Source organism: Cardiocondyla obscurior, linkage group LG14, assembly GCF_019399895.1.
Source record: "Cardiocondyla obscurior isolate alpha-2009 linkage group LG14, Cobs3.1, whole genome shotgun sequence".
Taxonomy (NCBI): Eukaryota; Metazoa; Arthropoda; class Insecta; order Hymenoptera; family Formicidae; genus Cardiocondyla; species Cardiocondyla obscurior.
In genome coordinates, this window is record NC_091877.1 from 4,626,832 (window position 1) to 4,654,136 (window position 27,305).

The following is a 27,305-nucleotide window of genomic DNA, read 5'->3' on the forward strand; positions in this document are numbered from 1 at the left end:
CCTCATTTACATATACCCCTGCTATTTTCCACCACACTCTTCCACATTTTATCTTTATTCCTATCATTCCTTTCTTATCTTCATATTCTATTTCTCTTTCTCCTTCCAGATCCTCTTTCCATCCCATCAACATTCCCCCCATTGCCCTTCCTTTCTTATTTTTCTTTTCTTCCCCTTTATTTATCCATTTGTAACTCTTTGGCAATCTGCTTCTTATTCCCTTCCATCTTTTTTCCTCCAACCATGTTTTACACATATTCACGTTCCTTCTCCATACCCTTCCGAAATCTTCATCTTTGTTTTCTATTCCTGCCACATTCCAAAAAACTATTCTCATTTTTCTGTTTTTCGTCTCTGCCTTTTTTCTTCCTTCCTTCTTTTTCTCCCCCTCTTTTTCTTTAACCCCTTTATCTTTCACTTTTCCATTTTTTCCTTATCTTTTCTTTTCTTTCCTTCCCCACCTTTTATCCTCTCTTTTTCAACTCTTTTCTTCTCTTCCTCCGCCTCTTTTTAAAAACTTGCATTCATTCTTTCCATTATCACCCGCTTCCTTTTATTTCCTTCTGTTTCAAAAGCTTTTGCTCCATCCCATTTTCTCAATTCTTTCTTCAAATCGTCCCATAACCACTTTTTCTTATTTACACATATCTTTTTGTAGCCTATCTTTACCTGTTTTCCTTCTCTTTTTAGTTTATCCGCTTATCTCTTAATAAGCCATTCCACTTTTCTTTCATATTCCGTCAAATCGTCTTCTATCCATTCCGTCCTATCCTTCAGTTTTCCTTTACCTCTTAATATTTCCAGTTTTTCATTAAAATTTTCCATCTTTACCTTACCATTCCAAGACCTCCTTTGTTCACTCCTCCTATTTTATTTACGTCTTCCATCTTTGCTTTCACATCTATTGCTTCAAATATTTCTCCCACTTGTTTCTTCAACGCTTTTTATCTTCACTTTGTATTTATTCCTTTTATTATTAAATTATTCTTTCTCTATTCTTTCTTTTTTCTTTTTCCATTTTTAACATTCTCGTTCTTTCTTCCAAACTTAAGACTTTTCCACATATTTCTGTTGACATTTCCACTTTACCTCATATTTTTTTCCCCGATTCTCTTTTCATTCCATCTATTCTTTTCTCTAATTTTATCTTTTTTCTTCTCCATATTGCCTTTAAATCTTCTATTTCCTTCCTGATCTGCACCTTGATTTCTCTTACCTCTTCCATCTGAGCTTGGATCCTTGCGAATCCACTTCTCATCTCCTTTATAACTTCTTCAAAGCCTTTCTTACTTACTCCTCCTTTACTACCCTCCTCCGTTGTTTTCACCGGTGACCTATATACTTTCACGCTTTTTCTAAATCCTTCCAGTCCTTCAACTTCACCTTTCTCCTCTTGCCTTTCCTTTCTTTTTCCCCTTGTTTCCATGCTTCTATTGGTAAGCTATTGGATCTTTTCTCATCAACATTTCCACTTTTGCCGACCTTCCCATTTTCTTCTTCGTTTTTTCTTCCTTTTTCCTCTTTTCCCATCTCAACATTTTCCTTCTTTTGTTTACTTATTTTCCAAAACTGTTCTGACCTTCTTTTCTCTGGCCCACATTCTGAGCTCACTTTTAGAGGCGCTTTTATAAAAGCGCCTCTAAAATTTGACCAATTTAGAGGCGCGCTGCTAAAATCGTCCGTATTCTAAGGACACTTTTAGAGGCGCCTTTAAGATAGAAGTACATTTATGTGTACCATGTTATCTATCTTAATTATTTTGCGTTCAATGCCGCAAACTGCAAATAAAATAAATTTCATTATTAATTAAAAATTTAACAATGTTTTTTATTAAAAATTTTTATTCGGGAAGTAAATGAAATACATGATTGCGAACACAGAGTTTTTCGGGATAGAATAAATCCGTTTGAACTTTACAATAAACGAAAATTTCGACATAGATACTGGTTGTACAATAAATATGTGCGTTATGTGCTGACATTATTGGAAGATATGTTAACACTGCTAGCGATTAGAAGAAATGCCTCTGCACAAATTCATGATGGAAATGATTATGACCATGGTGCTTCTGTAATTCCACATCATGGTCATCTTCATCTTCTTCGTCATTGTCCTTATCTGAATCTGCGTCTGTAACAAATAATTTGTTTTAATATATTCATTTTTATATTAATAATTACTTATTAAAAAATTTTATTTTTACCATATGCGTTGTTATCACGAAATTTCTTTCGGATATTATATAAAACAGCCATCGCTATGATGGCTGCTTTAGCAGTATCCAGGGAGATCTGCATTCCATTTCGAAGGGCACGAAACATGCCCTTCCACTCTCCAAAACAGCGCTCAACGATGATCTGGGTCCGTATATTGGATGAATTGTATCGCTCCTCAGGAAGATCTCGTGGTTGTAGTATTGGTGTCAGAAGGTATGGCTTGAATGGGTACCCGGAATCCCCAAGCAAGGTACCTTTCCTTCTGCCTGACTGAAAAATAAAAAATATACATTAAATTATAATTTAATTTAATATAATATTAACTGTTAATAAGATTACCTTAAACTCTTCCTTGAGGGAACATAAATCTCATATACGTGCATCGTGAGCACTGCCTCTCCAACAACAATATCTAAAATTCGTTTCTCCTCGCATGTTGTAACGAATAGAAACCCTTCCGGTTCATATATAACGCAGCTTGTCCCTGGTTGGGGCATTTTATTGGCACATGTGTGCAATCAATACAGCCCACAACCGAAGGAAAACGAGCTACGTTATAAAATTTTTCCTGAAGGGTTTCTATTCGAGGTAAAATTTCACGAATTCTGGCAATAATCTTGCCAGAACTCGTGAAACTGATGCGACGATTTTAGACACTGTTGTTGTGATACTCCATGCAGATCTCCTGTAATTAAAATACAATAGTTAAAAACTTTAATTAAAAAATATATTTAAAGTAATAAATAATAAAAATGCATTTAAATAACTTACCTAGTTCAATTTGATAACATCTTTTTGCATAATAACGTAGAGTGATGAGGACTTGCAGAGTTGGTGGTATCACATTTCTTCTAATCGCGCTAGGAGTTAACCTAGCTTCCACTAATGTAAGCACATAACGCACACATTCCTTGGACAGCCGGTATCTTTGTCGAAATTCTCGTTCATTATACAGTTCAAATGGATTTATTCTATCCCGAAAAACTCTTGGTTCGCAAGCACGTAATTCATTTACTTCCCGAACTTCTGCAGCGTCAGAAATCGCCTCGGCAAACTCCATGATTAATTTAGTAATGTATCATAATGCACGTGCTAAATACCGAGTTCTTATTACACTCGCACAGCACTTTAATCACCTTTATATTTACGCGCATTTTTTAAATTAAAATAAAATTATTCCAATACGATTAATTTTACTACATGGAGTTTCGTTTACTCCTAAAAACATTGCGTATATAGTTTTTTTGAACAAATTTAATTGATTAACGTTGCCATTAATTAGTTAAGTCGCGATATGGGTCCACCTGTCAAATCGCATGGGTGCCGCCATATTGATTTTCGCTAAAAGTGCCGATAAATGTTCTACAGACCACATTTAGCGGCACTTTTCAAAGCCTATAAATGTGCTATAAAAGTGGGTTCAGAATAGGTTTTCGAGATAAAAGCGCACATTTAGGCTAAAAGTAACTGTCACTTTTAAAGGTGCCTCTAAATATGAGCTCAGAATACAACCACTTTTATAAAACCTCTTTTAGAGACGCTTTTAACTAAAAGCGCCTCTAAAAGTGAGCTCAGAATGTGGGCCTTTGTCTTTATTCCCTTTTTCCTTCACCCCTTACCTTCTTCTTTTTTTGTCTTACTCTCGGTTTTCCTGTCACCACCAACCTAGCCTCCAAAAACTCCGCCTTGTACTTTCCCAGATTTCTCCTTTATTCTCACCTCCACCCTTTCCCTTCACTTGCCCTCCTTAAAAACCTTCCCCTTTATCTCCACAGCACCACCCTTTACTTCTCAATTCTTTTTAACTCCCAAAAACCTTCTCTGCACTCACACGCTCATACATACAACCACTCGCTCTGCCATCGGAAACGAAAGTCCGGGTGCTACTGGAGTAGAATCATTACATTTTGTGGACAAAGTAATAAATCACAAAATTTATATATAACATTAAAAAATGCATCTTTATTATATAGTGCTATTGAAATAGGACTTGAGAACAATTTTGTTTTCATGCAAGATAATGATCCGAAGCATACTGCCTATAATATAAGGCAATGGATATTATTCAATACGCCAAAATATTTAGTTACTCTACATCTACAGATATTAATCCAACAGAGCATTTGTGAGATTATTTAGAAAGAAAATGTACAATCATAAAATAACATCGAAAGCAGGGCTGAAAGCTGCACGTTCAAAAGGATGGAACAAAATAACTCCGGACATAACATGTAATTTAATTAATTTAATGCCAAAAGCCAAAGCTATTATAGAAGCTAAAGAGAATCCGACTAAATATTAAAATCTTAAAAAAATTTTTTTTTATTTCTTTTATTATTATGTTTTTCGCTTATTTAAATTTATTTTTTTATATCTTTGAACATAAAAATAAATTAATTTTTTGTAAACTGAACCTTGTTTTAAATATTTAAGAACACGCCCATATCATTATTTTTTTCCATAATTTTTATGAGTTATACAGGTGTCTCAGACATAACGAAGGATACTGGGAGAATAGATAGATTGATTGAGACAAGTGAAAAGTCCTGTACCATTTTGCAAATTCTCAATTGTTATTGAAACAAAATTAAAATGTATAAATTGTATAGGCGTAAGAGCGACAAGGATGCTGTGAGTGAGCGCGACAGGCGCATTTCGCGATTTTGTGCGCTCGCGCTCACTCGCGCAGCATCCTTGTCGCTCTTACGCCTATACAATTTATACATTTTAATTTCTCAATAACGGTTGAGAATTTTGCAAAATGGTACGGGTTTTTCACTTGTCTCAATCAATTCTATCTATCTCCCAGTATCTATTCGTTATGTCTGTGTATCATTTGTATATTATAATCTAAATTGGTTCAAATTTTTAACCGACTTTTTACACCGACTGTATTTCAATATCAATGGCCGTTATGTAGAAAAGTAGAAAAATAAAAACTTTATACTTGAAAATGTATATTTCAGTTTTTTTTAACAAATTTCTGTTTTGATGCTAATAATTTAGCAATTACATTTCAATTGCTTTTTATAACTTTTTTTGTTGTAGCTCATATTTAAGTAATATCTTCATAACACGTATACAATTTTTTAAACAATATGTGTGTAGAATTTTTTACAAAAAGTAAAAAAGCTCTAAATACATACGCCTATTTTCTATAAAATATTTGATAAAGAAATTAACATCAAATTTGTATAAATACTATAAATAAAATAAATACAAATTTAATTAATTATTAACAGAAACTTAGTATGCTCAGATTGCATTAAAACATTTTTATGTACATATTGTTTTTCTAAATAGATACAGTTTATTTTGTTCATCTTAGGGTTATTTTTTTACATCACCGGCTATAATGGTGTCCTATTACATTGCCGGGAACCCTTACCCAGGGGTGGCTGCAAACATACGTGAACTAGAGAGTGTAGTATGTCAACATACACAAACATAAGGAGTACGTGTTTTGAGAAGCGGGAGAAAGAGGGGAAATAGGCTTATTTTCGTCCTTTAGCGAAACTTATGAGTGAAAGAACGCAGAAGACAACCTTCGTTATAGGCGTCCACTCACACTTGTTCGTTCTAACAGGCAAGAAAGATATATATACAGGGTGTCTCGCACCATGTGTCAATGCTTCTAGGGATAAGTAGATATCGGGAATACAAATTAAAAAATCCAGTGCCATTTTGCAAAATTAGCACTAATAACCGAGATATAAATTTATAAAAATTTAAGTACGAGAGCGAATACGACCGCGCCGCTAGAACCGGGTGACGCCTGAGAAGTAAAGGTCCAAGCCACTCAATTACGGATTGGAAAACACGCGAGCGACAAGATGTGACAAAGCGCGAGCGACACGATGCGACAATACGTTAGGCGAGGCGAGTTACTACGCGCGAGCGACACTGTTAGAAATTTCTTATTGATTTTAATAAACATGTAAAGAAAGCATGTGTTCATTTCCGTAAATGAAATGTAATGAACACTGTATATTAACATTCATTTACTGTTGTTTTGAAATTTCATTAAAAAATGTAATGAACACTGTATATGAATATTTATTAATTGATGTATTAAATGTCATTTCAAAAAATAATGAACACTACATGAATATTCATTTACTGATGCATTAAATCTTATTAATGTTTATTAATGCACATTAATGTGCAATATTCATTTACTGATGCATTAAATCTTATTAATGTTTATTAATGCACATTAATGTGCATTAATGTGCATTAATGTGCATTAATAAACATTAATAAGATTTAATACATCAATTAATAAATATTCATATACAGTGTTCATTACATTTTTTAATGAAATTTCAAAACAACAGTAAATGAATGTTAATATACAGTGTTCATTACATCTCATTTACGGAAATGAACACATGCTTTCTTTACATGTTTATTAAAATCAATAAGAAATTTCTAACAGTGTCTCGCGCGTATGTCTTTCGCTATAACGTATTGTCGCATCGTGTCGCTCGCGCTTTGTCACATCTTGTCGCTCGTTTTTCAATCGGTAATTGAGCTTTTGCTTCAGGCGTCACCAACGCGGCGATATTCGTATTCGCCTCGTACTTAAATTTTATAAATTTATATCTCGGTTATTAGCTAATTTTGCAAATGGCACTGGTTTTAATTTGTATTCCCGATATCTACCTAGAAGCATTGACACATGATGCGGGACAACCTGTATATATACAGTGTGTTCCAGACATAACGAAGAATACTGAGAGGATAGATAGAATTGATTGAGACAAGTAGAAAAGTCCTGTACCATTTTGCAAAATTTTCAACCGTTATTGAGAAAATAATTAAAATGTATAATTTGTATAGGCGTAAGAGCGACAAAAAAGGAGCTACGCGTGAGTGATCGTGACAAGCGACGGCGCCATTCCTAGCCATTTGCCTGTCGCGCTCACTCACGCGTAGCTTCTTTGTAGCTCTTACGCCTATACAAATTATACATTTTAATTTTTTCTCAATAACGGTGATCGAAAGAAAAGTAGATCTAGAACGCAGCGCCTAACTGTGTATATCGAATATCGTGCGATCACTCTGTAAACGCGTGGCAAAACAGCCGCTCTGCGAGGCACGCTCCGACAATGTTCATAACGCGTGATATAGACAGGCCGAATCTTCTCTGATAATAACAATTGAATTTTGCGCATCAGAGAACGATCCAGAACGTTCTTCGACGACGTATTTCCTGTTCCCGCAAGTTCTGGTATGTTCGAGAATAATTGTTAGTATAAAAGCCGCGGTATTTTTCGCGAAGAGCCAGTGTAACGTAAGATATCGTGCGGATTCCCGATCGCGTTCACTCAGCTCTTTAAATCTAGTCTCGTGCGACACGCGACAGTTTTTCTGTACTCGCCGTCGGTGTATATACAGGGTGTCCCACCGTTAGTGTGACAACGCTCTTAGGGGGGTAGATCTCGTCAAGCTGAGCATAAAAGTCCTTATCCACTTTGCGTTTTTTTAAATCATATTCGAGATATGAATTTTTAAAAATTTGTATAATACAGCGTATGAGTTTTACGTTCTATAAGAAAATAGCACGGCCTACTCAATCACGCATGGGCCGACGCTCGGTTGTAAAAGTGCCGGCTCGGCTGTCTTGCCGCTAATTAATATTACAATTGGGTGATTGCTTAGCAACCAAAATTGTAATATTATTATGAGCGGCGAGCCGAGCCGGCACTACAACCAGCTCGGTCCATATTATGCCTATATATAAACGTGAAACTCATACGCTGTATTACAAATTTAAAATAATCTCGAATATGTTGAAAAAAACAAAGTGGATAAGGTTTATGCTCAGCGACGAGATCTACCCTACGTTGTGTCACACTGGTGGGACACCTGTATACATCTTTTTCGATACTTGTATTCTTGACAAAATATATATTCTGTTTCCCGTGAATTTATTGCATTTTCACACAGTTGAGAATTTTGCAAAATGGTACAACTTTTTTACTTGTCTCAATTAGTTCTATTTATCCTCCCAGTTTCCTTTGTTATGTCTGGGACATCCTGTATACAGGGTGTCTCAGCCCATGTGTAAAATCCTATACAGATAGGTAGGTCTTAGGGAGATAAATAAAAAAGTTCTTTAACGTTTTGAAAAATTTTCAATACTTATTGAAAAAGAAATTAATTTGTCTAGCGCAAGAGGACAAGGAAGCTATAGGTGAGTGAGCGCGATAGGCGACGGCGCCAATCGCCTGTCGCGCTTTGCCCAGCTTCCTTGTCACTCTTGCGCTAGACAATTTTTCTCAATAACAATTGAGAATTTTACAAAATGTTAAATAATCTTTTATTTATCTCTAAGACCTACCTATCTGTATAGGATTTTACACAATGAACACACCCGAGTGTCCCAAACATACATAAACAAACTTTTAGGGTAGATAGAACGTTTGACAAGAAGACGAAAAGTCCTATGCCGTTTTCTAAAACTCTTACTCGTTTTCGATAAAAAAATTAAATTATATACGCGCGAGAGCGACAAGGAAGCGTGGACTAAGTGAGCACGCGATAGACAGCGGCGAGTATCGCTTAAAGAGAATGGGCGAAACTAGCGCGTAGCGAGCTAGACAAGGAGACAACGCGCGAGCGAGGCGATGCGACGACACACGAGCGAAATGAAGCGACAACGCGCGTTGTCGCCTCGTCTCAGCAGCGTGACTCCGCCCATCTCTTTAAGATATACTCGCCGCTGTCTATCGCGCGCTCACTCAGCCCACTTTCTTGTCGCTCTCGCGTGTATCTATTAAATTAATTTTTTTGAAAACAAGTAAAAATTTTAAAAACTGTATAGGACTTTTTGTTTCTTTAGACGTTCTATCTACCCTAAAAGTTTGTTTACGTATGTTGGAACACCCTGTATATACAGGGTGTTTGATTTAAGATTTCTTTCCCGGTAACTGTAGATAGATATCGGGTGAAATCGAAAAGTCGATACTATTTAGTAAAATTCGTAACCGTTACCGAGTAAGATTTTACTGAATTTTGATGAATTGGCGCGAAGTACATAATGGCCCACATTCTGAGCTCACTTTTAGAGGCGCCTTTCGTTAAAAGCGCGCTAAAAAAGTGGTTTTATAAAAATGGTCGTATTCTGAGCTCACATTTAGAGGCACCCTTAAAAGTGACAGTCACTTTTAACCTAAATGTGCGCTTTTATCTCGAAAAAGCTATTCTGAACCCACTTTTATAGCACAGTTATAGGCTTCCGCTGAATGTGCGGCTAACTGGGCCCTTTTTACGCATGGGCTTCCTGAGCCCGGACCAAGGGCCCCGGTTTCCAGGGGGCCCCCGATTGAAAAACAATTGGTTATAGTTAAATAATGAAAACTTACAAATTCAATAACAATTTATCTACCAAATAAAAAATATAATATTTACTAGAATATTCATAGCTTTACTTCTTTCTGGGTCTAAAGTTCTAAATGAGCTCTTCTTTTTTAATTTAACAATGTTCGAGAGACGTTTAGAGCATTTATAGATAAATGTCCATATTATATAATATGCTTTGGATATTTTCTGAATGTCTCTTGACCATTTGTGTTAAATTGTCGGTCCCGATTCGAATTCGAATTGCAATCACGAGCAATTGTCAATTTTTATCTATGTTATTTTCTTAAAACATCCCACTGCTTTGTGATTGTATAACAAAGAAAGGTATACAGGTCCACTGATCATCATTTTGAACTTTGCAATTGTTTCGAGATTGTTCTTATTAGAGTTTCACGCCACGCTCGGCTGCCACACAGAGTTATTTGACAATTGCGGCTCGCCGAGTTGATGGGGGTAAGGTGGAGATAAGTCGCCTTTACTGATTACTGATACTGATACAAACCGGGCACCGTCTGCACTGTTTCAAATCCGGCGTGTTTTTGCAACAATTGCAATGTCTTTTGATACTGAATAAATCGAAATATTTTGATGCTTACTCGCTATTGCAGACCCGTACATGATAATCGTGATATTGATAATTTGGACAATTTTACAAACCGTAGGATTCTTCCTTAATTGCTAACAATCGCAATTACGCAATAATTTCAATCGTTTTTAATTATGTCAAAACGGTCATATCCTAGCGGTGCAGAAAAAAGAAAAAAAGCTGCTCTGCAAAAAGAAATTATTAACAATTTGCCAAAATTAACTTCATTTTTACACCTGAAGCTTCTGCTGCTTTAAAGACAGCCAGCAAATTGATTCTCCAAACTTGCTGCAGCAAGAAAACATAAACAATAAGATGTTATTAAAACCTATTTCAACAAGTCCAATAGCTGATTTTTCAGATCAAACGCAATTGTCAATAAAAACCGAAAACATTTTAAACGATCTTGGTAATTATTTAGATGCAGAAATGACGGAAAACGTGTAACGGTAGCGACTTTCCCGTGTCGCTTTTGCCGGATTAAGGCTCGCCGGATCCAGGTGCGCGGACTCGGTGGAGCGCGATAGGTTAGATTCTAGTCACGGCCTGGGCCGACGGGAGCGCCCGTCGGAGAGACCCAGGTTGCTCGGGCTGGCCCGAGGAGCAGCGGTCGGGAGCGCCCGACTGCGGCGATGTCAGCGGCTGAGTGCTGTACAATAAATCCAAAAGCCTAGACGGGAGCGCCCGTCTAGAAAATCTCGGTGGCCCGGAATATCCGGGGGGCGCCGGCGGTATCCGGTCGCCTCGGTGGTGGAGCCTCGGGAGCGCCCAAAGTCTCCAGGAACCTGAGTTTGTATTCTGCCTTGGAAGCGCCCAAGGCAGCGGAAGACTCTCATCGGGAGCGCCCGGGGACGATTCGGGAGCGCCCGAGTCGGAGAGTATGCGAGAAGCTTCGGAAGCGCCCGAAGCCTTAGGAGCTGGAGGATGTGTTCGGTTCGAGGATCGGGACCGGACGAGGTACTCGCTGTGGCGCGAACTCGGCTTATACAGGGTGTTTGATTCGAGGTGTCACGCCCGAAAAATTTAAATAGAGAATTAAATTTTAAGAAAAGTCCTTTACAATTTTTAAAATTTTTACCGTTTTTGAGAAAAAAATTAAAATATGTTAGCGTAAGAGTGACAAAGAGGACACGCGGACTGAGCGCGACAGACGACGGCTAGTATTTTTAAGAATGATAGTAAACCGAGCGGCGATAAGAGAGTCGCGGCGAGTCTTCGCGAGGAAGACAAACAAACGCGTTCGCACGATCGATATCATTCACCGATACTTTAAGGTCGCATCTTATTTATTGTTCACAACATTTTTAGTAATTGAACGTAAAATGAAGGAAATAATGCTATCATTTCCTCACCACCTTGCGGTGATAGCATGGTGCGTTTTTTTATAGTGGTATCCCCGATAGGACTATTCCACTTTTAGCGCTTAATGTAAAAGTTGTTCGAAGTGCCCTCCCCTCTGCTGTAAGCAGAGTTCGGCCCTTCGAACAACATCGCGCGTCGCACGGTGCACCATTTCCGGTGAAATAGTCGCAAACGCCGCAACAATAGCTTCGCGTACGTCATTAACAGTTCTGTTTCGTTGGGGTTCTACTAGATTTTTAATATGACCCCATAAAAAAAATCTAATACGGTCAAATCTGGTGACCGTGCCGGCCAGGACATTGGGCCACCACGACCCATCCATCTGTCGCCGAAATGCGCATCCAAAACTTCGCGCACTGCCAGGCACGAATGAGCCGGTGCTCCGTCGTGCTGATAGATTATTCGCCTTCTTGTTTCCAGAGGCACGTCTTCTAATAGTCCCGGTAACACATTTTCTAAAAAATGCTGGTAACTTTCTCCGGTTAATCGCGGAGGAAGGAAATGTGGACCGATCTGAATTGAATAAAAGAAAATATGCGTTACAAAATGTTTAATAAAATAATCTGTTATCTGTTTATACTTACCACTTGATTACCGACGACTCCCGCCCATACATTCACGGTCCATCGATACTGGAATGCTCCTTGTCGTATCATATGCGGATTTTCGTCCGACCAATACAAGTGGTTTCTTGAATTAAAAACACCGTTCGGTGTAAATGTAGACTCGTCGGTCCATAAAATAATATCGGGAAACGATGCGTTTCGCCGACATTTTGCAAGGAACTCTGTAAAATAAATGATTTTTTTAACAATTATTATTCTCTTTAAAATTAAAACAAAATAAATTATTAATAAAATACCTTCGCAAAACCGGAGCCGTGATCCAAAATCCCTCGGTAAGCTGCTGTACTCGTTGATCGTGGTACGGGTGTAACATATTTTCTCGAAGAGTATTGTGCACGTGTGTATGTTGATAAATGAAGATGATGTGCCGCACGACGTACACTCATTCTCGGCTGATCAGAGAATAAGTCGAGCACTCGTTCTTCATCTTGCACTTGATGTCGCGCAGGTGCATTATTTCGATTATGCACAAGACATCCCGTCTCGCGTAATCTCTGCACTACGCGGAAAATTGTCGGTTTGCCGGATAATGTGCTCGCCCGAAACCGTTCGATGTACAATTCGGCAGCACGAGTGGCGTTTTCACCGGCTAGCCCAGGCTATTATCCGTATTATATTCTTGTGGATTATAACTTCCCATTTTAACAGATTGTCACACCACGAATACTAGATGACTAGTGACTGCTTTAAAAAATTTTGTTATCACAATTCTTGACAAAAATTGTTGTACGTAGATTTTTTGATCGGAAAAATTTACACGTAGATAAAAAAATCAAAAAATCTACGTACAATTGTTTTTGTCAAGAATTTTCATCAGCCGAGATATGGCAAAAAACAAAAAAATATTTTTGAAATTTAACAACATAGCATTGTGCGGCATTCAATAGATGCATTCGGGCCTATTCGAGCCTTTATTTTCATCAGAAGCCGAGATATGGCCAAAAACGAAAAATATTTTTGAAATTTAACAACATAGCATTGTGCGGCATTCAAAATAGATGCATTCGGGCCTATTCGAAGCCTTTTATTTTCATCAGAAGCCGAGATATGGCCAAAAAACGAAAAAAAATATTTTTGAAATTTTACAACGTAGCATTGTGCGGCAATTAAAATAGATGCATACGGGCCTATTCCGAGCTTTCTATTTTCACCAGCTGCCGAGATATGGCCAAAAAACGAAAAAAAATATTTTTGAAATTTTACAACGTAGCATTGTGCAACATTAAAAAGATGCATACGGGCCTATTCCGAGCCTTCTATTTTCACCAGCAGCCGAGATATGGCCAAAAAAAAAAAAAATATTTTTGAAATTTAACAACATAGCATTGTGCGGCATTCAAAATAGATGCATTCGGGCCTATTCAGCCTTTTATTTTCATCAGAAGCCGAGATATGGCCAAAAAAAAAAAATATTTTGAAATTTTACAACGTAGCATTGTGCGGCAATTAAAAATAGATGCATACGGGCCTATTCCGAGCCTTCTATTTTCAGCAACCGAGATATGGCCAAAAAACAAAAAAATATTTTTGAAATTTAACAACATAGCATTGTGCGGCATTTAAAATAGATGCATTCGGGCCTATTCGGAGCCTTTTATTTTCATCAGAAGCCGAGATATGGCCAAAAACGAAAAAAAATATTTTTGAAATTTTACAACGTAGCATTGTGCGGCATTTAAAAAATGCATACGGGCCTATTCCGAGCCTTCTATTTTCACCAGCAGCCGAGATATGGCCAAAAAACAAAAAAAATATTTTTGAAATTTAACAACATAGCATTGTGCGGCATTCAAAATAGATGCATTCGGGCCTATTCGGAGCCTTTTATTTTCATCAGAAGCCGAGATATGGCCAAAAAACAAAAAAAAATATTTTTGAAATTTAACAACATAGCATTGTGCGGCATTCAAAATAGATGCCATCGGGCCTATTCGGAGCCTTTTATTTTCATCAGAAGCCGAGATATGGCCAAAAACGAAAAAAATATTTTTGAAATTTTACAACGTAGCATTGTGCGGCATTAAAAAGATGCATACGGGCCTATTCCGAGCCTTCTATTTTCACCAGCAGCCGAGATATGGCCAAAAACAAAAAAAAAATATTTTGAAATTTAACAACATAGCATTGTGCGGCATTCAAAATAGATGCATTCGGGCCTATTCCGAGCCTTTTATTTTCATCAGAAGCCGAGATATGGCCAAAAAACAAAAAAATATTTTTGAAATTTTACAACGTAGCATTGTGCGGCATTCAAAATAGATGCATTCGGGCCTATTCCGAGCCTTTTATTTTCATCAGCCGATATGGCCAAAAACGAAAAAATATTTTTGAAATTTACAACGTAGCATTGTGCGGCAATTAAAAAGATGCATACGGGCCTATTCCGAGCCTTCTATTTTCACCAGCAGCCGAGATATGGCCAAAAAACAAAAAAAATATTTTTGAAATTTAACAACATAGCATTGTGCGGCATTCAAAATAGATGCATTCGGGCCTATTCGGAGCCTTTTATTTTCATCAGCCGAGATATGGCCAAAAAACGAAAAAAATATTTTGAAATTTAACAACATAGCATTGTGCGGCATTCAAAATAGATGCATTTGGGCCTATTCCGAGCCTTCTATTTTCACCAGCAGCCGAATATGGCCAAAAACAAAAAAAAAAAAAATATTTTTGAAATTTTACAACATAGCATTGTGCGGCATTCAAAATAGATGCATTCGGGCCTATTCGGAGCCTTTATTTTCATCAGAAGCCGAGATATGGCAAAAAAACAAAAAAAATTTTGAAATTTTACAACGTAGCATTGTGCGGCAATTAAAAATAGATGCATACGGGCCTATTCCGAGCCTTCTATTTTCACCAGCAACCGAGATATGGCCAAAAACGAAAAAAATATTTTTAAATTTTACAACATAGCATTGTGCGGCATTTAAAAAGATGCATACGGGCCTATTCCGAGCCTTCTATTTTCACCAGCAGCCGAGATATGGCCAAAAAAAAAAAAAATATTTTTGAAATTTAACAACATAGCATTGTGCGGCATTCAAAATAGATGCATTTGGGCCTATTCGGAGCCTTTTATTTTCATCAGAAGCCGAGATATAACAAAAAACAAAAAAAATTTTGAAATTTTACAACGTAGCATTGTGCGGCAATTAAAAATAGATGCATACGGGCCTATCCGAGCCTTCTATTTTCACCAGCAGCCGAGATATGGCCAAAAACAAAAAAATATTTTTGAAATTTTACAACATAGCATTGTGCGGCATTTAAAAGATGCATACGGGCCTATTCCGAGCCTTCTATTTTCACCAGCAGCCGAGATATGGCCAAAAAACAAAAAAAATATTTTTGAAATTTAACAACATAGCATTGTGCGGCATTCAAAATAGATGCATTCGGGCCTATTCGGAGCCTTTTATTTTCATCAGAAGCCGAGATGTGGCCAAAAGACGAAAAAAAAAATTTTTTTAATTTAACAACATAGCATTGTGCGGCATTCAAAATAGATGCATTCGGGCCTATTCCGAGCCTTTTATTTTCACCAGCAGCCGAGATATGGCCAAAAAACATAAAAAAATATTTTTGAAATTTAACAACATAGCATTGTGCGGCATTCAAAATAGATGCATTCGGGCCTATTCAAAACCTCTTATTTTCATCAGAAGCCGAGATATGGCCAAAAACGAAAAAAATATTTTGAAATTTTACAACGTAGCATTGTGCGGCAATTAAAAAGATGCATACGGGCCTATTCCGAGCCTTCTATTTTCACCAGCAGCCGAGATATGGCCAAAAAAAAAAAAAATATTTTTGAAATTTAACAACATAGCATTGTGCGGCATTCAAAATAGATGCATTCGGGCCTATTCGAAGCCTTTTATTTTCATCAGAAGCCGAGATATGGCCAAAAAACGAAAAAAATATTTTTGAAATTTTACAACGTAGCATTGTGCGGCAATTAAAAAAAATGCATACGGGCCTATTCCGAGCCTTCTATTTTCATCAGCAGCCGAGATATGGCCAAAAACAAAAATATTTTTGAAATTTAACAACATAGCATTGTGCGGCATTCAAAATAGATGCATTTGGGCCTATTCGGAGCCTTTTATTTTCATCAGAAGCCGAGATATGGCCAAAAACAAAAAATATTTTTGAAATTTAACAACATAGCATTGTGCGGCATTCAAAATAGATGCATTCGGGCCTATTCGAGCCTTTATTTTCATCAGAAGCCGAGATATGGCCAAAAAACGAAAAAAATATTTTTGAAATTTAACAACATAGCATTGTGCGGCATCAAAATAGATGCATCGGGCCTATTCGGAGCCTTTTATTTTCATCAGAAGCCGAGATATGGCCAAAAACGAAAAAAATATTTTGAAATTTTACAACGTAGCATTGTGCGGCAATTAAAAAAATGCATACGGGCCTATTCCGAGCCTTCTATTTTCACCAGCAGCCGAGATATGGCCAAAAACAAAAAAAAATATTTTTGAAATTTAACAACATAGCATTGTGCGGCATTCAAAATAGATGCATTCGGGCCTATTCGGAGCCTTTTATTTTCATCAGAAGCCGAGATATGGCCAAAAACGAAAAAAATATTTTGAAATTTTACAACGTAGCATTGTGCGGCAATTAAAAAATGCATTCGGGCCTATTTCGAGCCTTCTATTTTCACCAGCAGCCGAGATATGGCCAAAAACAAAAAATATTTTTTAAATTTTACAACATAGCATTGTGCGGCATTCAAAATAGATGCATTCGGGCCTATTCGAGCCTTTTATTTTCATCAGAAGCCGAGATATGGCCAAAAAACAAAAAATATTTTTGAAATTTTACAACGTAGCATTGTGCGGCAATTAAAAAGATGCATACGGGCCTATTCCGAGCTTTTTATTTTCACCAGAAGCCGAGATATGGCCAAAAACAAAAAAATATTTTTAAATTTAACAACATAGCATTGTGCGGCATTCAAAATAGATGCATTGGGCCTATTCGAGCCTTTTATTTTCATCAGCCGAGATATGGCCAAAAACGAAAAAAATATTTTTGAAATTTAACAACATAGCATTGTGCGGCATTCAAAATAGATGCATCGGGCCTATTCGAGCCTTCTATTTTCACCAGCAGCCGAGATATGGCCAAAAACAAAAATATTTTTGAAATTTTACAACGTAGCATTGTGCGGCAATTAAAAAATGCATACGGGCCTATTCCGAGCTTTATTTTCACCAGCAGCCGAGATATGGCCAAAAACAAAAAAATATTTTTGAAATTTTACAACGTAGCATTGTGCGGCAATTAAAAAAGATGCATACGGGCCTATTCCGAGCCTTCTATTTTCACCAGCAGCCGAGAAATGGCCAAAAAACAAAAAAAATATTTTTGAAATTTAACAACATAGCATTGTGCGGCATTCAAAATAGATGCATTCGGGCCTATTCGAGCCTTTATTTTCATCAGAAGCCGAGATGTGGCCAAAAAAGAAAAAAATTTTTTAATTTTACAACGTAGCATTGTGCGGCATTCAAAATAGATGCATTCGGGCCTATTCCGAGCCTTCTATTTTCACCAGCAGCCGAGATATGGCCAAAAAACAAAAAAAAATATTTTTGAAATTTAACAACATAGCATTGTGCGGCATTCAAAATAGATGCATTCGGGCCTATTCGGAGCCTTTTATTTTCATCAGAAGCCGAGATGTGGCCAAAAAACAAAAAAAAATATTTTATAAATTTAACAACATAGCATTGTGCGGCATTCAAAATAGATGCATTCGGGCCTATTCGGAGCCTTTTATTTTCATCAGAAGCCGAGATGTGGCCAAAAACGAAAAAAATATTTTTGAAATTTTACAACGTATCATTGTGCGGCAATTAAAAAAAATGCATACGGGCCTATTTCGAGCCATCTATTTTCACCAGCAGCCGAGATATGGCCAAAAACAAAAAATATTTTTTATATTTTGCAACATAGCATTGTGCGGCATTCAAAATAGATGCATTCGGGCCTATTCGGAGCCTTTTATTTTCATCAGAAGCCGAGATATGGCCAAAAACAAAAAAATATTTTTGAAATTTTACAACGTAGCATTGTGCGGCAATTAAAAAGATGCATACGGGCCTATTCCGAGTTTTATTTTCAGAAGCCGAGATATGGCCAAAAACAAAAATATTTTTAAATTTAACAACATAGCATTGTGCGGCATTCAAAATAGATGCATTCGGGCCTATTCGGAGCCTTTTATTTTCATCAGAAGCCGAGATATGGCCAAAAACGAAAAAAAAATTTTTTAATTTTACAACGTAGCATTGTGCGGCATTCAAAATAGATGCATTCAAGCCTATTCGGAGCCTTCTATTTTCACCAGCAGCCGAGATATGGCCAAAAAAAAAAAAATATTTTTGAAATTTAACAACATAGCATTGTGCGGCATTCAAAATAGATGCATTCGGGCCTATTCGGAGCCTTTTATTTTCATCAGAAGCCGAGATGGCCAAAAACAAAAAAATATTTTTAAATTTAACAACATAGCATTGTGCGGCATTCAAAATAAATGCATTTGGGCCTATTCCGAGCCTTCTATTTTCACCAGCAGCCGAGATATGGCCAAAAAACAAAAAAAAATAATTTTGAAATTTTACAACGTAGCATTGTGCGGCAATTAAAAAAATGCATACGGGCCTATTCCGAGCTTTCTATTTTCACCAGCAGCCGAGATATGGCCAAAAAACAAAAAAAATATTTTTGAAATTTTACAACGTAGCATTGTGCGGCAATTAAAAAAATGCATACGGGCCTATTCCGAGCCTTCTATTTTCACCAGCAGCCGAGATATGGCCAAAAAACAAAAAAAAATATTTTTGAAATTTAACAACATAGCATTGTGCGGCATTCAAAATAGATGCATTCGGGCCTATTCGGAGCCTTTTATTTTCATCAGAAGCCGAGATGTGGCCAAGAAACGAAAGAAAATATTTTTTAAATTTAACAACATAGCATTGTGCGGCATTCAAAATAAATGCATTTGGACCTATTCCGAGCCTTCTATTTTTACCAGCAGCCGTAATATGGCCAAAAAACAAGAAAAAATATTTTTAAAATTTTACAACATAGCATTGTGCAACATTCAAAATAGATGCATTCGGGCTTATTCGGAGCCTTTTATTTTCATCATTAGCCGAGATATGGCCAAAAAACGAAAAAAAAAAATTTCGAAATTTTACAACGTAGCATTGTGCGCAACTAAAAATAGATGCATACGGGTCTAATCCGAGCCTTCTATTTTCACCAACAACCGAGATATGGCCAAAAAACGAAAAAAATATTTTTAAATTTGGAAACATAGCATTGTGCGGCATTTAAAAAAGATGCATACGGGCCTATTCGAGCCTTCTTTATTTTCATCAGCAGCCGAGATATGGCCAAAAACAAAAAAATATTTTTGAAATTTTACAACGTAGCATTGTGCGGCAATTAAAAAAAATGCATACGGGCCTATTCCGAGCTTTCTATTTTCACCAGCAGCCGAGATATGGCCAAAAAACAAAAAAAAATATTTTTGAAATTTAACAACATAGCATTGTGCGGCATTCAAAATAGATGCATCGGGCCTATTCAGAGCCTTTATTTTCATCAGAAGCCGAGATATGGCCAAAAAACAAAAAAAATATTTTTGAAATTTAACAACATAGCATTGTGCGGCATTCAAAATAGATGCATTCGGGCCTATTCCGAGCCTTTTATTTTCACCAGCAGCCGAGATATGGCCAAAAACAAAAAAAAATATTTTTAAAATTTAACAACATAGCATTGTGCGGCATTCAAAATAGATGCATTCGGGCCTATTCGAAGCCTTTTATTTTCATCAGAAGCCGAGATATGGCCAAACGAACAAAAAATATTTTTGAAATTTTACAACGTAGCATTGTGCGGCAATTAAAAAATGCATACGGGCCTATTCCGAGCTTTCTATTTTCACCAGCAGCCGAGATATGGCCAAAAAACAAAAAAATATTTTTGAAATTTAACAACATAGCATTGTGCGGCATTCAAAATAGATGCATTTGGGCCTATTCGAGCCTTTTATTTTCATCAGAAGCCGAGATATGGCCAAAAACGAAAGAAAATATTTTTGAAATTTTACAACGTAGCATTGTGCGGCAATTAAAAATTGCATACGGGCCTATTCCGAGCCTTCTATTTTCATCAGCAGCCGAGATATGGCCAAAAACGAAAAAATATTTTTGAAATTTAACAACATAGCATTGTGCGGCATTCAAAATAAATGCATTTGGCCTATTCGAGCCTTTTATTTTCATCAGAAGCCGAGATATGGCCAAAAAACAAAAAAAAATATTTTTGAAATTTAACAACATAGCATTGTGCGGCATTCAAAATAGATGCATTCGGGCTATTCGAGCCTTTTATTTTCATCAGAAGCCGAGATATGGCCAAAAAACGAAAAAATATTTTTGAAATTTAACAACATAGCATTGTGCGGCATTCAAAATAGATGCATTCGGGCCTATTCGGAGTCTTTTATTTTCATCAGAAGCCGAGATATGGCCAAAAAACGAAAAAAATATTTTTGAAATTTTACAACGTAGCATTGTGCGGCAATTAAAAAAATTGCATACGGGCCTATTCCGAGCCTTCTATTGTCATCAGCAGCCAAGATATGGCCAAAAAACAAAAAAAATATTTTTGAAATTTAACAACATAGCATTGTGCGGCATTCAAAATAAATGCATTTGGGCCTATTCGGAGCCTTTTATTTTCATCAGAAGCCGAGATATAACAAAAAAACAAAAAAAAATATTTTTGAAATTTAACAACATAGCATTGTGCGGCATTCAAAATAGATGCATTCGGGCCTATTGAGCCTTTATTTTCATCAGAAGCCGAGATATGGCCAAAAAACGAAAAAATATTTTGAAATTTAACAACATAGCATTGTGCGGCATTCAAAATAGATGCATTCGGGCCTATTCGGAGCCTTTATTTTCATCAGAAGCCGATATGGCCAAAAACGAAAAAAATATTTTGAAATTTTACAACGTAGCATTGTGCGGCAATTAAAAAAGATGCATACGGGCCTATTCCGAGCCTTCTATTTTCACCAGCAGCCGAGATATGGCCAAAAAACAAAAAAAAATATTTTTGAAATTTTACAACGTAGCATTGTGCGGCAATTAAAAAAATGCATACGGGCCTATTCCGAGCCTTCTATTTTCACCAGCAGCCGAGATATGGCCAAAAAACAAAAAAAAATATTTTTGAAATTTTACAACGTAGCATTGTGCGGCATTCAAAATAGATGAATTGGCCTATTCAAACCTCTTATTTTCATCAGAAGCCGAGATATGGCCAAAAAAAAAAAATATTTTTGAAATTTTACAACGTAGCATTGTGCGCAACTAAAAATAGATGCATACGGGTCTGATCCGAGCCTTCTATTTTCACCAGCAACCGAGATATGGCCAAAAAACAAAAAAAAATATTTTTGAAATTTAACAAAATAGCATTGTGCGGCATTTAAAATAAATGCATTCGAGCCTATTCGGAGCCTTTTATTTTTATCAGAAGCCGAGATATGGCCAAAAAACGAAAGAAAATATTTTTGAAATTTTACAACGTAGCATTGTGCGGCATTTAAAAAAATTGCATACGGGCCTATTCCGAGCCTTCTATTTTCACCAGCAGCCGAGATATGGCCAAAAAAAAAAAAATAATTTTGAAATTTTACATCGTAGCATTGTGCGGCTTTCAAAATAGATGCATTCGGGCCTATTCGAAGCCTTTTATTTTCATCAGAAGCCGAGATGTGGCCAAAAAACGAAAAAAAAAATTTTTGAAATTTAACAACATAGCATTGTGCGGCATTCAAAATAGATGCATTCGGGCCTATTCGGAGCCTTTTATTTTCATCAGAAGCCGAGATGTGGCCAAAAACGAAAAAAATATTTTTGAAATTTTACAACGTAGCATTGTGCGGCAATTAAAAATGCATACGGGCCTATTCCGAGCCTTCTATTTTCACCAGCAGCCGAGATATGGCCAAAAAACAAAAAAAAATATTTTGAAATTTAACAACATAGCATTGTGCGGCATTCAAAATAGATGCATTCGGGCCTATTCGAAGCCTTTTATTTTCATCAGAAGCCGAGATATGGCCAAAAAACGAAAAAAAATATTTTTGAAATTTTACAACGTAGCATTGTGCGGCATTCAAAATAGATGCATTCGGGCCTATTCCGAGTTTTTATTTTCATCAGAAGCCGAGATATGGCCAAAAAACGAAAAAAATATTTTTGAAATTTACAACGTAGCATTGTGCGGCAATTAAAAAATGCATACGGGCCTATTCCGAGCCTTCTATTTTCACCAGCAGCCGAGATATGGCCAAAAACCAAAAAAAATATTTTTGAAATTTAACAACATAGCATTGTGCGGCATTCAAAATAGATGCATTCGGGCCTATTCGAGCCTTTTATTTTCATCAGCCGAGATACAAAAACGAAAAAAATATTTTAAATTTAACAACATAGCATTGTGCGGCATTCAAAATAAATGCATTTGGACCTATTCCGAGCCTTCTATTTTTACCAGCAGCCGAAATATGGCCAAAAAACAAAAAAAAATATTTTTAAAATTTTACAACATAGCATTGTGCAACATTCAAAATAGATGCATTCGGGCCTATTCGGAGCCTTTTATTTTCATCAGAAGCCGAGATATGGCCAAAAAACAAAAAAAAAATATTTTTGAAATTTTACAACGTAGCATTGTGCGGCAATTAAAAAAGATGCATACGGGCCTATTCCGAGCCTTCTATTTTAACCAACAACCGAAATATGGCCAAAAACGAAAAAAATATTTTTAAATTTTAAACATAGCATTGTGCAGCAATTAAAAAAGATGCATACGGGCCTATTCCGAGCCTTCTATTGTCACCAGCAGCCGAGATATGGCCAAAAAACAAAAAGAATGTTTTTGAAATTTAACAACATAGCATTGTGCGGCATTCAAAATAGATGCATTTGGGCTTATTCGGAGCCTTTTATTTTCATCAGAAGCCGAGATATAACAAAAAAACGAAAAAAAATATTGTATTGCTACACGTGTGCCCTGAAGTGCCAAGGGCCCCCGCGTCCGTACACAATGCTTACGGTTGTGTGCCCGGTATGCCGATCTGTCGCCAGCTATGAGCAATTGCTGTAGCTTGTTGTATTTTTGCTTATGTCGTTTTGCGTTTATTGTATTTGCTTATGTTGTTTTGCGTTTATTGTATTTGCTTGTGTCGTTTTTTTTTTTTTTGCTAATGTTGTTTTGCGTTTATTGTATTTAATATAATTTTAAAGGTATTTTTAATGTCATTTTTTTAATGTCATTTTGTAATGGAATTTTATGTATTTCATTTATGTTTTTTTTTTTTTATACTTGTATTATTTTTAATTTAATTTTTAATGCATTTAATTGAATTTTATGTAGTATGATAAGTTTTTGGTATATGGTATTAAATAAGATTTAAAAATATTATATTAAAAACATATTTTATTTCTTATGTATAAAATATATTTTAATTATTAAAAAACTTACAAACTAACAACTTGTGTATAGTCAATGGCAATATTTGCTGCAGACGACTCTAAAGCTGTGTGTGAGGTGGTGCCACCGCGGACGTGTGGTGGAACGCCGAGCAGCGAGAGATTGGGAAAATTTGGCGGAGGCGAAATTATGCTTTCTTTCGTTGCGACCCGTGAGTGTGAGAGAATGAGCAACGCTAAAGATATAGGCGCACCTGCCTTCTTGCACGCGTTCGTGTTTATCGGTTAGAGCCAAGGATAGAGAAAAACGCTATTAATTTGAAGCGTATACTCGACATTTCGCGACTTTTAACATCAAATTTAATTCTAAATACTTAGATTTTAAATATATATTTTTACATTACGTATAAATTAATTTTGAGATAATTTTCGTTTTCTGTCTTGAGAAAGACAATTTTAAATGCCGTTTTCTGTCTTGAGAAAGACAATTTTATATGTAGACAGAAAACGAAAATTATCTCAAAATTAATTTATACGTAATGTAAAAATATATATTTAAAATCTAAGTAGCATGAGAATTTAATTTTGATTGTTAAAAGTCGCGAAATGTCTGAAAGTATACGCTAGAATTAATAGCGTACTCTAGCGATATACTTCTATCCTTGTCTAACCGTATAAACACGAACGCGTGCAAGAGAGAGAGCGAAGGTGCGCCTATAATAATTCCTTAGCGTTCACTCATTCTATCTCTCTCACACTCACGGGTCGCGAGCGAGAGAGAGCATGAGAACGCCCCCCACCAAATTTTCCCCTGTCCTCTCGCTCCTTTCGGCGTTCCATGCCTCACGTACGCGATCCGCGGTGAGGCCTCACGCACACTACCCCACCTCACGCACGAGAACCGCCGTCGCCGCAGCGCGACAGGCCATTATTGCCGGTGACTGTACAATTACTTTAAAATATAATAAAAAAAAAATGAATACATAAAAGTGACTATATAATATAAAATAAATATATGAAGAAAATAAAAATAAAATATTAAATTAAAATAAAACTTAACCTAAACTTATAAACTAAAAAAGTGTAGTAATAAAAATGAAAATAATAAAAAATGAAAATAATAAAAATGAAAATAATAAAAATGAAAATATAATACTAAAAAAATGAAAATATAATACAAAAATGAAAATATAATACAAAAATGAATATATAAAAGTGACTATAATATAAAAATGAATATCTAAAGAAAATAATACAAAAATAATAAAAATAAAAATAATAAAAATAAAATTTAAACTTAACTTAACTTAAACTTATAAACTAAATTTTTTTTTGTCCTCCGTGTATTTTTTCTTTTTCTGGAGTCCTTAGTCATTGTCTGAAACGAAAAAAGAAATTATTAACAGGGTATAAAATAAAATGTATTAAAAATAATAAATGAAATTTATTTAAAATATACTTACATAGATTTATTTGCACCTTCCACTGTTTGCACACCGTGCAGAGATATTTCGGTACTTGACCGTGCATTGCGAAAGGTATCACTTTCATGCACGGTGTGCAATAGGAGTGACCGCAAATTAAGGCCTGAACCCCCTTAAAATGGTGCACCCGACAAAAATTGCATCTCGGTGTGTTATCTTCTGTAATTTAAAAATTAATATTAATTAATTAAATATAAAAAAAAAAAAATTAAATTAAATTAAATTAAATAAATAAAAAAAAAAAAAAAAACTTACTGGGAAATGTCCCATTCTCGCAAGAGAGGCACTCCCACATGCACTCTCCCAGTAAATTTTTCGTGCATGTGTGAGGCCTCTGATCCGGCGGGTACGTTTCGCGTAGCAGGTACGCTAGGCGTTTTAATTCGCCAAACGCCGTTTCTGATATCGGCCGCACATGATGGTTAATTTCATCCACCTCATCCTGGTTGAGGTGGACGAATTTGCATGTAGTTCCTGAAAGGCACACCGACTTCGTACACCGCCGGACCTCGTGGAACATCTTACAATCGGATCTGGCACACACTTTCATTAGATAGTCTCTGCAACTCATGGTGATTTTTTTCTGATTAATTTAAAATGAGATTTTGCCGAAAATTTTTTCTGTTTTAATTTTGATCCAATCTTGCCAAAAAAACAACAATAGCCAAAAAACGACAACAGCAAAAAACGACAACAGCAATAATAAAAAAACAACACAAGCAATAAAAACAACAGAAGCAATAAAAAACAATAGAAGCAATTTTGACATGTGCACTCCTCGACTGGCGAGCGACTGACTGAAAATCGCGTGCTGCGTTTTTATCCGCTTCCATATGTGTGTTCGTAAATGCACAATGAATGATGCTTAAAGAAGCGGATATACGAACGGACTTAAGGCCCTTTCGGTGTAATTCATTAAGCCGGTGTATCGATCCACATGATGAAACTTTTTGCAATACCGATGTGTATAAATAAGGTTGACATATCTACCGGGTGCACATTTTCTGTTTGCCCGACTCTGATTAACGAAACAAGAGCCGCATCGCCAGAGAGAATATCATTTATGGTAATCCACCCCCGCGCTTTTTCCATGATAATTCTAGCAAGCGTTATGTCTTGCTCCGTCCACATCTGGCCTCGCCGAGGCAAGATTCCGTCTAGAAGACACGGTATCGCTTGCCACTTTAATTCACAGAATCGTTCGTCCAGTCGGAAACACTCATAAGGTAGTCTACAGGTTTCGCGAGCCCAGTCGCGAAGATGTACCGTAATCAATGTAGCACTAACATCATCGACGATTCCTCTTTGCCACTTTAAACCTTCTCGGATAGCAACAAGGGTTCCCACTGTAACTTCATGTGGTAACAGCATGAGGTTGGCTGCTGCAATCCTCATAAATGAAGTCAATTGTTCAAGCATCTCCAAATGAGCCTTCTCAGCATTTATTAACTTTACCCAAAATAGCGTGGGTGATTGTACGCGTATCACGCGTACTTCGTACGGCCAGCGGGTAAGTTGTCTTATATTGATGTCGGAAATCATCTGAAAAAATATTTTATATTAAGCGGAAATTTTTAAAAAAAGATATTAAAAATAATATCAGAAAAGATACTTACATTTTTTTTGTTACTTGTTAATTGGCGACGATCAGTTACCGATGCTTGGTTGCAAGGAACTGATCGCTCGACGGTTGAAGAACTCATCTCAATCCAAATTGTTTTATACTGATAAAAAAATTATCGTTCTCACTCGCGTTGTCACTCACGTTGCCACTCACGTTGCCACTCACATTACCCCGCATCAATGAAAAATAGACTGCTAAGAGAACAAAAGACTATGCGGCTAAATTCAAAGACTGCAAACGGAGGTAGTTGCTATTTAGCAGGTATGCATTTCTTTTCTCGGAAAGAGATAAGGTAAAGATTTTAATTCCCCCACATCATTGAAAAATAGACTGCTAAGAGAACAAAAGACTATGCGGCTAAATTCAAAGGCTGCAAACGGAGGTAGTTGTTATTTAGCAGGTGTGCATTTCTTTTCTCGGAAAGAGATAAGGTAACGATTTTAATTCCCCCACATCTTTGAAAAATAGACTGCTCAGATAA

The 27,305-nt window shown here is 36.4% G+C and overlaps 2 pseudogenes; both read right to left on the bottom strand.

Annotated features, from left to right (window-relative positions):
• Window positions 1-2,011: 2,011 nt before the first annotated feature.
• On the bottom strand, window positions 2,012-3,276 carry LOC139108217 (putative nuclease HARBI1; annotated as a pseudogene).
• An 8,317-nt stretch (window positions 3,277-11,593) lies between these two features.
• Window positions 11,594-27,001, bottom strand: LOC139108219 (uncharacterized; annotated as a pseudogene).
• Window positions 27,002-27,305: the final 304 nt, after the last annotated feature.